The following is a 16,220-nucleotide window of genomic DNA, read 5'->3' on the forward strand; positions in this document are numbered from 1 at the left end:
AGAAGGCCACAGTAGACAACACTAACTTACCTGGAACATTAGACATATACCGTTCACCTCAACACCAGAGAGAGATGAGGACAGCACTCACCTGGAACAGAGGCATACCAGTCACCTCAACACCAGAGACAGAAGAGGACAGCACTCACCTGGAACAGAGGCATACCGATCACCTCAACACCAGAGACAGACGAGGACAGCACTCACCTGGAACAGAGGCATACCGGTCACCTCAACACCAGAGACAAACGAGGACAGCACTCACCTGGAACAGAGGCATACCGTTCACCTCAACACCAGAGACAGACGAGGACAGCACTCACCTGGAACAGAGGCATAACGGTCACCTCAACACCAGAGAGAAATGAGGACAGCACTCACCTGGAACAGAGGCATACCGGTCACCTCAACACCAGAGAGAGACGAGGACAGCACTCACCTGGAACAGAGGCATAACGGTCACCTCAACACCAGAGAGAGATGAGGACAGCACTCACCTGGAACAGAGGCATACCGGTCACCTCAACACCAGAGACAGAAGAGGACAGCACTCACCTGGATCAGAGGCATACCGGTCACCTCAACACCAGAGACGGACAAGGACAGCACTCACGTGGAACAGAGGCATACCGGTCACAACATCAGAGACAGAAGAGGACAGCACTCACGTGGAACAGAGGCATACCGGTCACCTCAACACCAGAGACAGAAGAGGACAGCACTCACCTGGAACAGAGGCATACCGGTCACCTCAACACCAGAGACGGACAAGGACAGCACTCACGTGGAACAGAGGCATACCGGTCACCTCAACACCAGAGACGGACAAGGACAGCACTCACGTGGAACAGAGGCATACCGGTCACCTCAACACCAGAGACAGACGAGGACAGCACTCACCTGGAACAGAGGCATAACGGTCACCTCAACACCAGAGAGAGAGACGAGGATAAACACTCACCTGGAACAGAGGCATAACGGTCACCTCAACACCAGAGACAGACGAGGATAGACTCACCTGGAACAGAGGCATACCGGTCACCTCAACACCAGAGACAGACAAGGACAGCACTCACCTGGAAATAAATATATATATATATATATATATATATATATTATCTACTGGCGGTCGCCAGTAGATAGTTATAGTTAGGACCGAGTTTCCATAGGAAATCTGAAAATTCTATTTTGAATAACTTTGGCGCCGGTTGACGAATCCTCGCGAAATTTTCAAAACTAATGGGGCGCTCCGCTGAGCTCCTACCCTGAAAGTCTCGGGGTGATTCGTCAAGCGGGGGCCGAGAAAAAAGGGGGTCCCAAAACGCGTTTTCCCCATGCATTTTCCCATAGGACCTTTAGTCGAAGGTACAGCCCGAACGGCTGAACAGAATTACTTGAAATTTGGCAAAGAGGTAGTCCTCAGGTCAGGCATGTGCCTTTTGCATATGTGGTGTCAATCTGTTCAGTAGTTCCTGAGAAAATTGCAGTTAAAAGTACATAAATATCTATAGGCGCACACCGTGCGCGCACCATAACGTGCGCGAGCGTAATTCAGATTGGTGGTTACAGGTCAGTCAACATTCGAATCGGTCGAAATCAGGAAGTGTCGGCCGCCATTTTGTGTGTGACAGTGAAAAAGAAAGGTGGAGAACGTGAAAAGGAGGCAGGGTAGAGAGTTCCTGACCCCCTAGCCTTTGTCAGGGGGTCCCTGAAGGACCCCGAAGGGTGAAAAAAAACATTTTATTTTTTTTCAAAAAATCGCGGGGTGCGCGCACGGTGGCAAAAATTCATTAAAGACATTACAACACAGTATATTAGGAATAAAGCTCTTCTTGGAGAAGTGAAGTGAGCTCTGAAAAGAACTTTTTTGTCGAGCAGCAAAAAAAAAAATTGCAGCAAAAGAAAAAAAAATGAAACTGTTCACCAGGAACAAAAAAAAAAAAAAAAAAAAAAGGAAAAAAATTAGGGGGTGGAGCATGTGTGCTGCTGTATCTTGTTCTCTATTAGGTTAATGCTGCTCTCACCATAACAGAGAACAGCATTGCACACATTGCACCGTATATGCACCTTCGTGAACAGAGGGTGCATATCCAGAGGTCTGGAAGCAGGTGAAGCTGCGGCTGCAGATGATGTGCTCGGCTGAGCTGCGGCTGCAGATGATGTGCTCGGCTGAGCTGCGGCTGCAGATGATGTGCTCGGCTGAGCTGCGGCTGCAGATGATGTGCTCGGCTGAGCTGCGGCTGCAGATGATGTGCTCGGCTGAGCTGCTGGAGGGTTGTCTCTTGCAGCCCGAGCATAAGCCACAGGATGCATTGCTTTAAAGTGCCTTATCCTGGAATAAATACTAAAGGAGTATTTTTTTTTAGGGTCTCCTCTAGATAAAACCACTCCACAAACAGTGCAGGTGACTTTAGGAGCATTCACCTTCTTCTGACCCTCTAGAAAAGTAAACAATTGCCAAATAAATGAGTCCTTTTGTTTCCTCTGCCTTGAAGAAGTCTCCTGTTCTGCCATTTTCAGGTGCAGGAAAAGCTGTTGAGCTCCTTCTCCCAGGAAATAAGAAGTATTAATGAGGGGAGTGGGTGTGGTGTTGGAAGATTCTGGAACTGAAACTACTTTGAACCAATGAAAAGTGTTGTTTCGTAATCACATGACTTGCCGTGCGCGCACGCGTGTACGGAGCGCGTGCGCAATGCGCGTACGGAGTACGCGGAGCACGCACGCATACACTGAGCACGTACGCATGCGCGCACGGAGCACGCACGCATGCGCACACGGGGCACGTACGCATGCGCACACGGAGCACGCACGCATGCGCACAGGGAGACGGTGCGCGCACCGTGAAAAACTTTTTTAAAAAAACAACAACAAAAATGTTTATAAGTTTATGGAAGATATAGGTTTCACACTTGGGAATTAGCATTTAAAAAACCTTGCAAATTCACTGAAAAAACCATAGGTTTCACACATGTTATAGTTAGCTGGACATTTCACTCGTAAAAAACCATTGAAATTCCCCCGTTATAGTTAGTTCAGCTAACTATAACTCGCGTGACCGCAATCCACTGCTGATGACGTCACATAGTTAGAAATTAGCATTTAAAAAACCTTAGAAATTTACTGAAAAAACCATAGGTTTCAGGGGTGTTATAGTTAGCTGGACTTTTCACTCGTACAAAACCATTGAAATTCCCCCGTTATAGTCATTGGAGATGTCATCAGTGATGTCATGAGTGATGTCACTGACCATGTCATGAGTGATGTAATATGTGACGTCATCAGCAGTGGATTGCGGTCGCGCGAGTTATAGTTAGCTGAACTAACTAACGGGGGAATTTCAATGGTTTTGTACGAGTGAAATGTCCAGCTAACTATAACATGTGTGAAACCTATGGTTTTTGCAGTGAATTTGCAAGGTTTTTTAAATGCTAATTCCCAACTATAACGTGTGTGAAACCTATGGTGTTTTCAGTGAATATATATATACATACATACATATATATATATACATACACACACACACACACACACACACACACACACACACACAGACACACACACACACACACACTAAAAAGTGTTGAGGGTACGGTATACGGTAGCCGCTCTCCAACTAAACTTGAGAACTACCCATAGTTCTCTGCTTCTTTTTTGCATAATGTATGCGTCCCTCTATGTCTGGTAGGGTATTATTTTGATATAGATATATATGTGTGCGTGTGTGTGTGTGTCACGCCGTTTGACACGGGCTAGGGTGTCACCATGTGAAGTAGTTATTCTAACGGATGTGAAAATGGTTTTGTGAATTACCGAAGCGGGATATGAGAAGAAAAAAGTGAATGAAATGTTGCTTTGAACTGAGGAAGCTTAAGACACTTGGGAGGGTCTTTCTTGACTGAGTGTGGGGACGAATGGCCCTGGGCTGCAAGAAAGGTTGTGCCCCCCCTGCAAGTTTAGGCCTCAGGGCCGACTGTTTATCCATCCTCACAGATGTAAGAAATCCAATGTATGCAATATGAAAGTGAAAGTGTTCATGTATTGTGGTAGAAAGCACCTGGCAACTTCTCCTGTTTGCACGATTCATTCGATCCATTCGGGGCGCTGCGTAAGGGGGCGCAGGCAGGCCAGAGGCAGGCTGCCATCCAAATGGCTTTCGGATTCATTGTTGATACAGTGAACGCAGACCTCTCCGCGGAGGGTTAGCGATCCGACCCCTGCGGCTCTGGGGCACCCCCCCCCCCCCCCCCTCCTCCCTCTTACCAGTAGGAAGTCATCAGCTGTCAGGGATATGTGACGTTTCCCTCTAAAGGCTCTGCTGCACACCTGCCCGTCCGCGCACGTGCTGATTTCGGATGGGTTTTTAGTTCTGGCCGCTTTTAAATGTCACTGCACCCGCAGACTGGGTCTTGTTACCCCCACATGATATGGAGGTTCCTAGAGTTTCTCCGTCTCAGCGTTCTTCTGAGGTAACCACGATCCCCCCCCCCCCCCTCCCCCGCTCCCGTGGCACTGGAACTGGCTGGATGCTTTTATCCACTTGCAGCCTTGCTTTCGGCTCAAACTACCAGTCCATGTGGGTATTTGGGCTCTAGTGAATCTAGGCTTCTAGGCACTCTGTGTCCTCTGCAGCGCGTCTCCCTTCGATATTCACGGTCAGTGCACCGGAGGGGCCTGCTTACTGCTGTTCTACCAGCGGGTGGCGCTGCTGTCATTCATTTATCTTCTTGTGTGCAGCATTGGATCCCGGCTGCGGATTTCCTTCCTCGGCTTCTGATTGTATCATATATTTTTTATTCCTCGAGCGCAGTCAGTACTTAACGCTCCCCCGCTGTTTCACAAAGGTGGGCTCTTACTCTGGGTCAAAGGTGGGCTTTTACTCTGGGTCAAAGGTGGGCTTTTACTCTGGGACAAAGGTGGGCTTTTACTCTGGGTTCTCTGCTGTTTCCCTTCTCTTTGCGGCCGCCCCTCTTCCCAACTCTTGTGGGCGGGGTTTCCGGTTTTTTTTTTAATGCATATTTATATAGCGCGAACTCGACCCAAGGTATTGGAGCGCTTTACACGAGCACCGGTTGCGTTACACAAGGACACATTCAGGCACAGGGAGATTAGCTACTTAAGAAACCTAAAACACTTCCTCGATGTGTCCGACCTCAAAATGGCAATCCAGGCCCTAGTCATTTCCAGACTTGAATATGGAAGCTCTACTCTCGCAGGGCTACCCAAGAACTCTCTGGCCCCACTGAAAGCCTGTCTCAACGCCGCCGCCAGACTCATAACGGGCTCAAACAAATTTGACCAAATCTCTCCCCACCTCAAAGCTCTGAACTGGCTTCCCCTGGAGACCAGAATACAATTTAAAGTGGCTTCCATAACTCACAAAGCTCTGTACGCGATTTCACCTACATTTCTTGCACAAAAACTCGTGATAGCAAGACAGGCCAGAAACTTCCGATCTGCCAAAAACCTGCTGCTGCAGCCGGCACGCTTCCGGAAGAAAAAAACCTACAAATCGAGCCTTCTCTGGGGACGCTCCAAGAATCTGGAACTCTCTCCCACCCTCCAGCAGAAGACTTCCGTCCTTGGCACACTTTAAGGAGACCAAAACTTTCTTATTGGGAAAATACCTCATCTAATGAATACTTAACAATCACCTCATAGACTTGTTACACCCTCCACCTCGGCATTATCCACGGCCTCCACGGATGACACATTTTTCTGGACTCCTGGGCATCCCCCCAAGAGTGGGACTGTGCGCCTTCTTGTATATTATAACTACCCGCTCTAATTTTTTATCCCACATGCAGCTTCGACCTCAGACGGGGTGCACCTCGTGGATTTGGAAACCTTGTGTTTTTTCATCTGCATGCTTCAATTTTCTCCCACATGTAGCTTGGACTTTAGACTGCGTGCTCCTCCTGTATAATGTATCTCTATCTCTCCCAATCTGATCCCTCCCATCCTTATGCTTTGTTTTCCTCCCCCTCAATCCTGTAAAGCGCTCTGATACCCTCACGGGTCTGGTTCGCGCGCTATAAAACTATAAATAAATATTAAGTGATTTGCGCAGAATCACAGGATGTGGACGCGACCCCTAGGCTCGAACCTTGGTTTGGTTTCCTGCACCAAAGTCGGCAGTCTAGCTGCCAGACCACATCCTCTCCCCTTCACTTCACCCCAAGCCTGTCGAGCTTCACCCCGAGCCTTCACCCCGAGCCTTCACCCCGAGCCTTCACCCCGAGCCTTCACCCCGAGCCTGCCGAGCTTCACCCCGAGCCTGCCGAGCTTCAACCAGAGCCTGCCGAGCTTCAAGCCGAGCCTGCCGAGCTTCAACCCGAGCGCCTGCCGTGCTTCACCCCGAGCGCCTGCCGTGCTTCACCCCGAGCGCCTGCCGTGCTTCACCCCGAGCGCCTGCCGTGCTTCACCCCGAGCGCCTGCCGTGCTTCACCCCGAGCGCCTGTCGCGCTTCACCCCGAGCGCCTGCCGCGCTTCACCCCGAGCGCCTGCCGCGCTTCACCCCGAGCGCCTGCCGTGCTTCAGCCTGAGCGCCTGCCGTGCTTGCTTCCCCTCCTATCCACCTCCTGTACCACATCACTACTCCCTCCGGGATCACCACCACTGACTATGGGACCAATTTAAATCCTGCCAGACGGCCTATTGGTTTGACTCGGAGACAGAGTAAATTACTCCATTACCCTAGTGGAGGGACTGCCCACCAGATTTGTAAATGACCGTCAAAATGGTGGTTATTAATAAAGCATCTTCAGGAACCCCCATCAAGGCAGCTCCTGTCAATGCGTTTCACTGTTTGGTGCACCGCCCAGCAACACAACAGAGCCTGCACCAGCTTTCTTCTGTTATTTTTGAAAAAGAAAATCCAGAAATTCGATTTTCTTTTTGAAAATAAGATAAGAATAAGCTCCCCCCGCCATGGGAGACGACGCCCATGACAAGGGGAGCATTTCTTTTTTCTTATGGCGCTTGCCGCAAAGGGTTCCGGATGGCGACTTGCCATGAAAACGAACCTGTAATTCTGCCCGTCTAACATAGGTGGGCAGAGTTTCAAGTCTGCCCCCAACTCCCCTTTCTCCGCAGGGCTGTCCCAGGGGTTAAACCATGCAGAAATGGAGTAGTCTTTGCCATGATTAAACCTATGGTCTGCCCGCATCTAAACCGGGTGGACGATAGTTCTAGGGACGGTGTGTGTGTGTGAGTGTGATTTATAGCATAGGTTTTGCACTGGCAGGGTACCATTCCAGCGCAAAATACTATACCCAGGCAAACTTTAAAGCTTTTCCCACTTTGCATGTGTGCTGCACTGCACAGCACCTAAAGTCGGCAAAGTTTGGAGAAAGAAAAACTTATTCTCCATTTTAACGCCGGCCTCAAAGAGCCATTCTTTTTTGTTGCAAACCCTCTTTACCACTGTTTGTACATAGGGCTTTGCATAAAAAAAACAAGGAACACCCATGCACCACCCATGGAAAGCACCCTTGACATAAATGAAAGCAGGGCAAGGTACTACCTTGCAGCACAAAAAACAAGTTTTGCTTTGGAAACTATATTCTAAATAAACATTTGCAAACCCAGAGCATTAGGTTAGCAAATCTGCCCCAAGACTTCTGATAAATGCCTCTTAATGCAGCAATTAGTTTTAGTGTTCTTAAGTGAAATGCTTCCTTATTAAAGAAATATCAGTTTTGCACTTTGATGTCTGTAGCACGATTAACCTACCAAGCAGAGGAATTGACATGTGTTACAGCACTTAAAGGAAAGCTAGATCATTTGTTGAGCTCCGGATTGGCACGGTCTCAGTTTTTCTGCCTGCCCACCTTTATTTTTCCTCAAATGTATTCAGGGCCACTGGCATTATGCGATTCTACAACACAACATCGCAGTATAATCTGCAGATTTAAGAAAGAAAATGATTTTTCGTAGCTCAAACGACGCATCAAAAGTTACTAAAAAAGCAGCAATGTGCGGTGCTGCGCAATGGAAAACCTTTCCCAAACACAGGCTTGTCATTTTTAATTGCCTATGTGAGAAGTTGGCCTAGTATATGCTGACCACTAATTAAAGTGGGCACCTTGTACCAGTTAAGACAACCTTTATTGAAAGCTATCCTAGTGGTAGCTATGGAGAGCAGCTTTCAGACAGTCTCGAAGGAATGTAAAGCAGCTTGTTTTACCAGATTCTAACCTCTTGAATAACTAAATGAAAGGCGAACCACACAAGGTATATATAAAATATATGTATTTATTACTAAACACTCTACTAACCTCTTTATGAGATCAGAGCACAAAGCACACAATATTAAAGCACTAGAACAACAGTAAATGGCACAATACACAGCGGGCTCCAGGGGGAGACCAAATCATATACTAAGAAAGTGGTATAACAACCACGACATGACTATACAGTGCCTAGAATCGCTGGGACCCCAAGGAACCACCCAAAGTAGTGACACAGGGGACCCACGGAGGACAGGTGCAGTGTGAGAACACAGGCGCGAGCTACGTACAATCCTATGGGAAAGTCGCGGTTGAACTTTTAAAGATGAAGGACACTTCAGAGAGGAATTTAAGCAAACCCTTTCAAACATAGAAGGTTCTAAGGCCAGCACCCTTGAGAGTACCGAGGTACCCGTGTTACCCATCACAGAGGAGCCGGGTGCATAGGGGTCAAGTGATGCCGGAAACCTTCGTCGTTTTCAATGGCGTGATGCGGAAAAGTGCTGCTGCCGAGAAGATGAAGTGTCCGGTGGAATCCAAGCCTGGATCCGAGGTGAGAAGAACCTGAAAGCAGAGGGGACAGAGTCTGAGTCACTTCACGGAGACCAGGGGCACGATAGATGAATGCCCACCGATGTCGGGTACTTCAGGAGAGAAGATGCGCTGCTTGACTCTGCAGCCACAGGGACCAGGAGATGACGATGACCAAAGTCCGGAGTTGAGCTGTCCCACGAAGGCTGTCGAGTGCTGGGGAGTCAGTGTCCGGATGGAACACTAACAAGCCTTGGCAACTGCAACTCACGCAGGCAGAGTAAATAAGCTTTGGTGAGGACCAGCAAGGTCCTGGGGACTCTCCAAGCAATGGAGAGTCAGGGCACGTCTGGAGCAACCAGGAAAGCCCACTGAAAGTCAAAGTTACCTTCACAGGGACCGAAAGGCCAACGGACCAGGGATCACCTCGAGCTGAATCACAAAATACCAGCCCACGGAACACTCGTGGAGTGTGGGCCAGAAACCTTCGGTGGAATTACTGCTCGGGGTCAGGACTACAAGTAGCCCAAAGCACAGCCTCAGGGATCGCCAAAAAGCATATGTTGCTGCAAAAGTACACGGTGCACAGTGGTTCGGGTTGCACGGTCCCCGCGAGGGATACTGGTCTCAGAATTGCTGAGGGGTGAGATCAACCTCAGGGACACTTGGGAACCCACCTCCTGTGTTGCAGAAATCTTCGCAGTCCTCAGGAGCTCGGGAGATGCAAACCGGTCAGATGCGTTAAAGGTGCCTGCCTTGCAGGGGAGTAACTCCTTTACTCCAAGGGAGATTCTTCAGTCATCCAGCGTAGTGCAGATCATCAAAGTACTTGGTTTCTGTAGCAGAGTTTTGTCCAGGTAAAATCTAAAGTTATGTAGTCAGGGGTTCTTACTTTATACTCAAGGAAGGGGTGGGACAAACTCTGGGAACCCAACCATGGGCGGGTCAGGACAGAGGGGTGGCTACACCCATGTCCTTTGTCCAGTTTCGCGTCAGAGCAGGAGCAAATGGCTCCTGCAACTGGTTTGACCTGGACTATGCACAGGGACGCCAAATGTGCTCCCAGTGGAGACATTCAGCACCAGAGAGTGCTCCCGCCCAGCCCCAATACACTAAATCCTATCTGGGAGGTGGTCACATCTCCCTGTGACAGGAAAGCTATTGTCAAGCCCTCCCCTGCTCGAGCTTGGCTCAGCAGCAGGAGGGCAGACTCGTGTCTGAGGCTGGCAGCATCCATTTTGTGATGCCCAGGTTGAGAAAGCTGGTACCGGGTAACCCGGTGTGTCACATATGTCCCTCTAGAAGGGTGGAATCATACCTCCCACACCAGTTACTGGCGGGGAGGTATGATTCCAAGGTGTTTGACACTAAACAAGACTTGTTTCTAAGCAGCCATTTTAAAGTTAGCATTTACCGCGAGGTTATAATGCACTTAAGTATATATGGTTTGGCTGCATCACAAACAACCCCAGAATAGAGGTTCCGAAGGCTGCAGAGGGGCTCTGCTGATGCATGGGCACCCTCTCACATAAAACACAGCATCCCTGCCTTCAGGATTGATAAGGCCTGCCATAGGGGTGACTGATAGGTTTATATGTGCAGTGATTTAGAATAGATATAGTAAACCTATATCTAAGTAAGGGGTGCATGCACCACCTTACACAGGTTGCAGTAGCAGACCTGTGGTGTCAGTTTGAATGGTCTCCCAGGTGTGGCATAATACATGCTGCAGCCCCTGGGATGCCTCTGTGGTACCTATGCCCTGGGTACATAGTATACCATATACTAGGGACTGATAAGGGTACCCACATGCAATCAATTTAGGGAGAAATCAGATAAACTGCGGTCCTGATTAGCAGGATCCCAGTCAGACTTAGTCGAAAACCAGCAAAACACCAGGAAACAAGTGGGGGTAACCATGCAGTCAGATTCCACCTTCCTACAGCCTGTTGCTTTGTTTAGGTGTTAATCTGGAACAGAGCTGAAATCGTAGCCCAGTCAGTGTTAACCTGTGTATAGATGACAAAATAATGAAGTAATATTGTCAGGTCAGACCTCATCTGTAGCTCTTCACATATCCTTCTCCAGTCAAAGAGCACGTGCTCTCAAAATGGAGGGCGCCTGCCGCCGTCAGTTATCACGAAGGCGCAGACGCACAGCGGGTTGGTCAGGGTATGGCCAGATAAGCTGCCAGGCCCTCAGGGCTCCTGGATGGTTCACTACTTCCTCCTGGTCAGCAGCCTGCTCCAGTCCACCCTTCTCCTTTTGTAGCAGCTTGCAACCGCAGGATTTCTTCAGCCCATAGGTTTTGCCTTGGACTTCATACATGTGCGGATTTGAGTGTACTGTAGGATATGGCTGTGCGGCTTTACCATGTACTTCACTCGCAAAAACTATCATGGGTCCAGTCAGGCTTGTTTGCAAAACCTTTAGCACAACCCTAGGTAGATATGGCTTTGAGCATCAATGTGAGAAAGTGGGTTTCTGTTGCAGTAAACCCCCCCTTTTTTTTGCCAGACTACTGATGCTCTTTGACTTGATGTGCTCTGGGACCCTGCCAATCAGGACCCCAGGACCTGTGTTCTTTCCCCAAAACAAAACCCAATTGACAGTTCTGACCACAGGTAGGTCCCTGGTAAATGGTACCCCATGTACCCAGGGCACTGTGACCAGAGAAGTCTTCCAAGGGCTGCAGCACCAATTGTGCCACCCTTAGAGGCCCTGTGCCCTGACACACACACACACTGCCTTTGCAGGCTGAGTGTCTGGGTGCAGAACAAAACACAGACGACATGGCACACATCCCTGTGTGCCATGCCCACAAACCACTGCCCTGGCATACATCAGTCACCCCTCTAGCTGGGTGCCCTATGACAATGGTGAGGGTACAGGTGCATGAGCCCTGTACCCCTACAGTGCCCAGGTCCATTCCTGGTCCCTGTAAGTGCAGTGCTGCCATTAAGAGTATATGGTGCTGGGAGGTTGTCATTACGAACTCCACAGCACCATAATGGCTGCACTGAAGACTGGGAAGTTTGGTATCAAACTTCTCAGCACATTAAACCCACACTGATGCCAGTGTGGGATTTATTGTAAAGTGCACGACAGAGGGCATCTTAGAGCTGCCCCCTGAAACTCAACCAACTCCCTGTGACCTGACTGAGTGGCTGCGCAGGCTGCCACCACCAGACATGTTTCTGGACCCCTGGGTCAAGAGCGCCTGCTCTCGGGGGCCTGAAACAATGCACATCCTGGGACGAGGTGCCAAGCCTCCTCCCCCAGGATGGACAGGGTTCACGAATGAGAAGCTTGAAAGGCATGCCGCCTTTGTGAGCTTCTCCAGACCACTTGCTGTACTTAGCAACTGGTCCCCACTGGTTCTACCCCCCACTCTGGGCAGGAGACCCGGAGGGAAAAACAAAGTGAGGAAGAGAGGTGTGACCACCTCTGCCAACTCCACCCCTAAGGTGGGGGAGGCGAGGTGAAGCACAACCTCGAGTCCCCGCCATCTTGAGGATGGGGGACCCAGCCAACCAGGGACAGGCTTCTGCTCCCCTCCCACTGGAGAGGAGAAGAATAGGGGGTGTACCCACCCCAGGGAAGGGACCCATTGGTCCCTGCCTTTTACCTACCTGTAACGCCCCTAAATTTAGTATTTAGGGGCACCATGAACCTTCCTTCCTCAGATCCAGCAACCACAAGAAAAGAAGAAGGACGAGAAGCCGTGCAGAGCTAACAAGAGGACGACGCCCACTGACTTGGCCCCAGCCCTACAGGCCTGTCTACCCTTGAACCTGCTCCTGCAAAATCCTGGCGTGTCCAGTGGCCAGCAACCTCAAAAACCCCGGAGGCCAGCAACCTCAAAAACCCCGGAGGACCTGCCTGCATTCACTCTCCAAGCTGTTTCTCCTGTGAACATCGGACGTGTTTGAACTGCAACTTCTGGTGCCAGCCAGAAACCGTAAATCCAGCACACTCTTCACCTGCTGAGCCCGGCCTGTGTTTGAGTGAACAAACACCACGAGGAGGTCCCCCCGGCGATCCTGCGACCCCTGACCTGCCTCAAGCCTCCAGATGACGTCTGCAGCCTCAATCCAGGAGACCACCCCTACCGCGACCAGAGCGGGTAAGAAAATCCGATGTCTAAAGGCACCCCTGCACCAAACGCCCCACGGTCTTGTGTGCCCAACCCAGTGGTGCCTGACCATCCCTCTACATCCCAACTTACCCCTCAAAGTGGTGGTCACACCTGGTAGATCTTTGTCCCCGAGCCTGCAGTGTTTTTGTCCCGGAGAATCTCCATTGAATTCAACAGGGCACCCGACCTCAAAACTGCACCCTGCACCCGGCTGCCCTAGCGCTGCTGAGGGTGCCCCCTTGGTGCTAACTTGGTCCCCAACTTGCCCTGAGCTTAACCCTAGGAGCTTTGCTCCCACAACCCTCTGGCCTGCTTGCCAGCAGCCACCAACCGGAGTCCCCCTATCCCCCATATGATAACATTGGGCCTCAACACTCTGCACCCGGGTGCCGCTGAAGGTGCAACAGTAGTGCATCACTGACCCTGGGAGACCCCCGAGTCTATCCCCAGAACCCTAACTCAAAAGATCGATTTCTTACCTGGAAACCGATAACTCATTTTTCCTCATAGGATAACATTGACACTTTTTCTCTCAAAAAGTTTCTACGTGCCGACTTATTCCTTAAAAATCACCCGATTAACCAAAACGCATTTTCTCAACTGTTTTCAGGAAATGTCCCAGTGCTGAATCCAGGATCCAGCACTGAGTAAGAAAAAGTAACGATAACCTAACTTACCTGCTAAGTGAATTTCCTCCCACAGGATAACATTGGTGATTCTATGTGAAAAAGTTTTTAAGTGTCAACTTTAAAAATCATACCTTTAACCAAAATGCATTTACTCACCTGTTTTCAGGAAATGTCCCAGGGCTGAATCTAGGATCCAGTCCTGTGATTAGAAAAGTAATCTGAAAAGTAATTAACTCTATTTTACTTAAAAAGCCCATTCAATTGAATGTACTATACCTGCAATGTGTTGCAAACGGCTTTCTTAACCCCTTCGATGCGAGTGACGGAGCGGTTCCGTCATGCGCGTCGGTTGCGCTGTGCGCATGACGGAACCGCTCCGTCATGGCCCCGCCCGCGCACGGAACCTTCAGCACAGCGCGGTAATCCGCGCCGCGCTGAAGGGGTTAAACCTGTAATCAAAACCAGTACCAGTTATACTGCAATTCTGAACTGTGTTCAAACAAGTAAATTACTACTGCAAAGTATTTTATGCTTACCTGTACCAGGCTTGCTTGGTTCTAGAAATAAAACAGTATATTTTTTATATATAAACCATTGGCCTAGAGTTCAGTTATTGAGTGTGTGACACCATTTGCTGACTGAGTGTGTACAACAAATGGTTTACACTGTCTTCTGATACTGCCTTACTGCTCGACTAAGCTACCACTTGAGAGTAAGGTTATATCTAACTTTAACCTCTGCCAAACCTCTGGGGACTGTGGACTCTGTACACACTGTACCTCACTTTGGGGCAGTATATATAGAGCCAACAAAGGAACTAGTATAAAGCATTCAACAGCACCAAGGAACGAAATAAGAAAGCCACACAACATGAAAGAAATCCAACACCAATTTATAAAAATTGATTATATTTTTCTAAATTTCTTGAATCTAAGATAAGCAAAATTCACCATAGTTCTCAGAGATACAAATTTTATAAGAAAACTTAAATCTCAGTTTTACCGCAGACAAGCATTAGTGACCATAAAGTTTGTAAACTTAAAAAAGTTCAGAGCAGAGTTGGACTACTCCATTCTAGCTTGGGTGACCAAATCAGACCGGGAGAAGTTCTGGGGGCCAAGAAGGAGTATTTGGATAGTTACCTGGACACCAAAACGTTTTCCCATAAAGTTACAAACTTTACAGCATGACCCCCGTAGACTTCAATGGAGTGGTCCTGATGCTGCAGATGCAGGAGATGGAAGATGTTCAAAAAGGCTCTTGGTGCTGTGACAGGGCTGCCTTTACAGTTACTCCTCTGTCCACGGGTCAGGAGGGTGACGTTGGCCACAGAGGTTGGGGTCCCTCCAATTCCTCTTTAAGACCATGGAAGGCCAGCTGCAGCTAGACTACTGGCATCTGTACACAGCGATCCCGGTAATAGCCTTTGGTGGAGGCTGGTGTCCCTCTGGGGTTAGCAATCTGGACCTACAAGACACTCCTAGGTCTGGCTCCTGGGGTGCAACTTTTGATTGATGAGGGTGAGTCTCTTGGGGTGCCCAGCGGCAGTCAGTGGAGATTCTTCTGAAATGGTTATCAACTTACTGAGTTGGGCTACTTCAGCTTTGATGGCCCCAGTGCTTGTTCTAGGGGCTCAGGAAAAGGACCCTTGAAGTCTCTTCTTTGGGTGGGGCATGAGTTTTTCCCTAGAGCCAGGAGCCACAGGCACAGTCCTCTCTTCTCTACCTAAGGTGCGGCAGGTGCAGTTGAGCCGACAGTGCAGCCTCTCTTTGCCAAGCCCACAGGTCAGCAGGGCAGTCCTCCTTCAGTCCTTGATCCAGTTACCACATATTCTGAGGTTTAGGGTGCCAGGGGTGCCATATTTATTCCCAGAAAGTGCACTGGGTGGATGATGCGGTCACTAGCCGATGGGCTACTAGATCCCCTCCCATTTGGTGACTACTTTCCGTCTGTGTGTGGCATCTGGCAACCCCAGAGTGCACTATTCTGTCCCCTCAAGATGTCAGGACCCTTCCTTGGATGTCAAATGCTTGGTAGCCCACCCTAGAGGAGTGGCTACCTGTGGGCTACACGCCTACGGAAAAACTGGTTTAGGCACTGGTCTTCAATCTGTCCCAGTCTCCAGCCTGCCTACCTGAACAAAGGGCAGCCCCTCAGGAGTGTGATCGACATTTGCTTAGCAAATGCAGCTTTGCTGGAGTGGCTTCCTGCGAATGGGAGGTGACGCCTCGCCCTGTAGCAGGCTGCAACTGTTTCTAAGCCTGGGAGTTGGTCACACTACTCCCCAGGCAGGCAGAATACTGTCTGGTTGCCACTGACTCTGTAAGGCTACTGGACAAACTGGATCACAGAGTCACAACTTTCTAACAGTTGCATTTCTTTAATAGGGACATTAAATTCGACTTGGGCATTAAGTCGGATTTAATGCCATGATTGATTTGATACCTTCCAGTACCCGTCTGAGTAGTCTGAGTGGACGGCTTAACCGGTAACCCTGTGTTAGCCACTGGAGCTACTAACTTTCCCATAGCCAAACGACAATTTAGTAGTGTTGCCGTTAAGACATATAAAAAAAATACATGCCCTTCTTAATAATACACAGCACCCTGCTTTAGGGCTAGAGATGCCTTCCTTAGGGGAGTCTTGGAGTGGGGGCTTTTCCATTAGTTTGAATGGCAAAGTCGAACTAGCGGT

The 16,220-nt window shown here is 49.3% G+C and overlaps 1 protein-coding gene across 2 annotated transcripts in view; it reads right to left on the reverse strand.

The window, feature by feature from the left end:
- Positions 1 to 16,220, reverse strand: part of PKN3 (protein kinase N3) — a 391,919-nt gene that overhangs the window by 163,493 nt on the left and 212,206 nt on the right. The gene's annotated exons all lie outside the window — the stretch shown is intronic.

This window comes from Triturus cristatus, chromosome 1_2 (genome assembly GCF_964204655.1).
Source record: "Triturus cristatus chromosome 1_2, aTriCri1.1, whole genome shotgun sequence".
Classification (NCBI taxonomy): domain Eukaryota; kingdom Metazoa; phylum Chordata; class Amphibia; order Caudata; family Salamandridae; genus Triturus; species Triturus cristatus.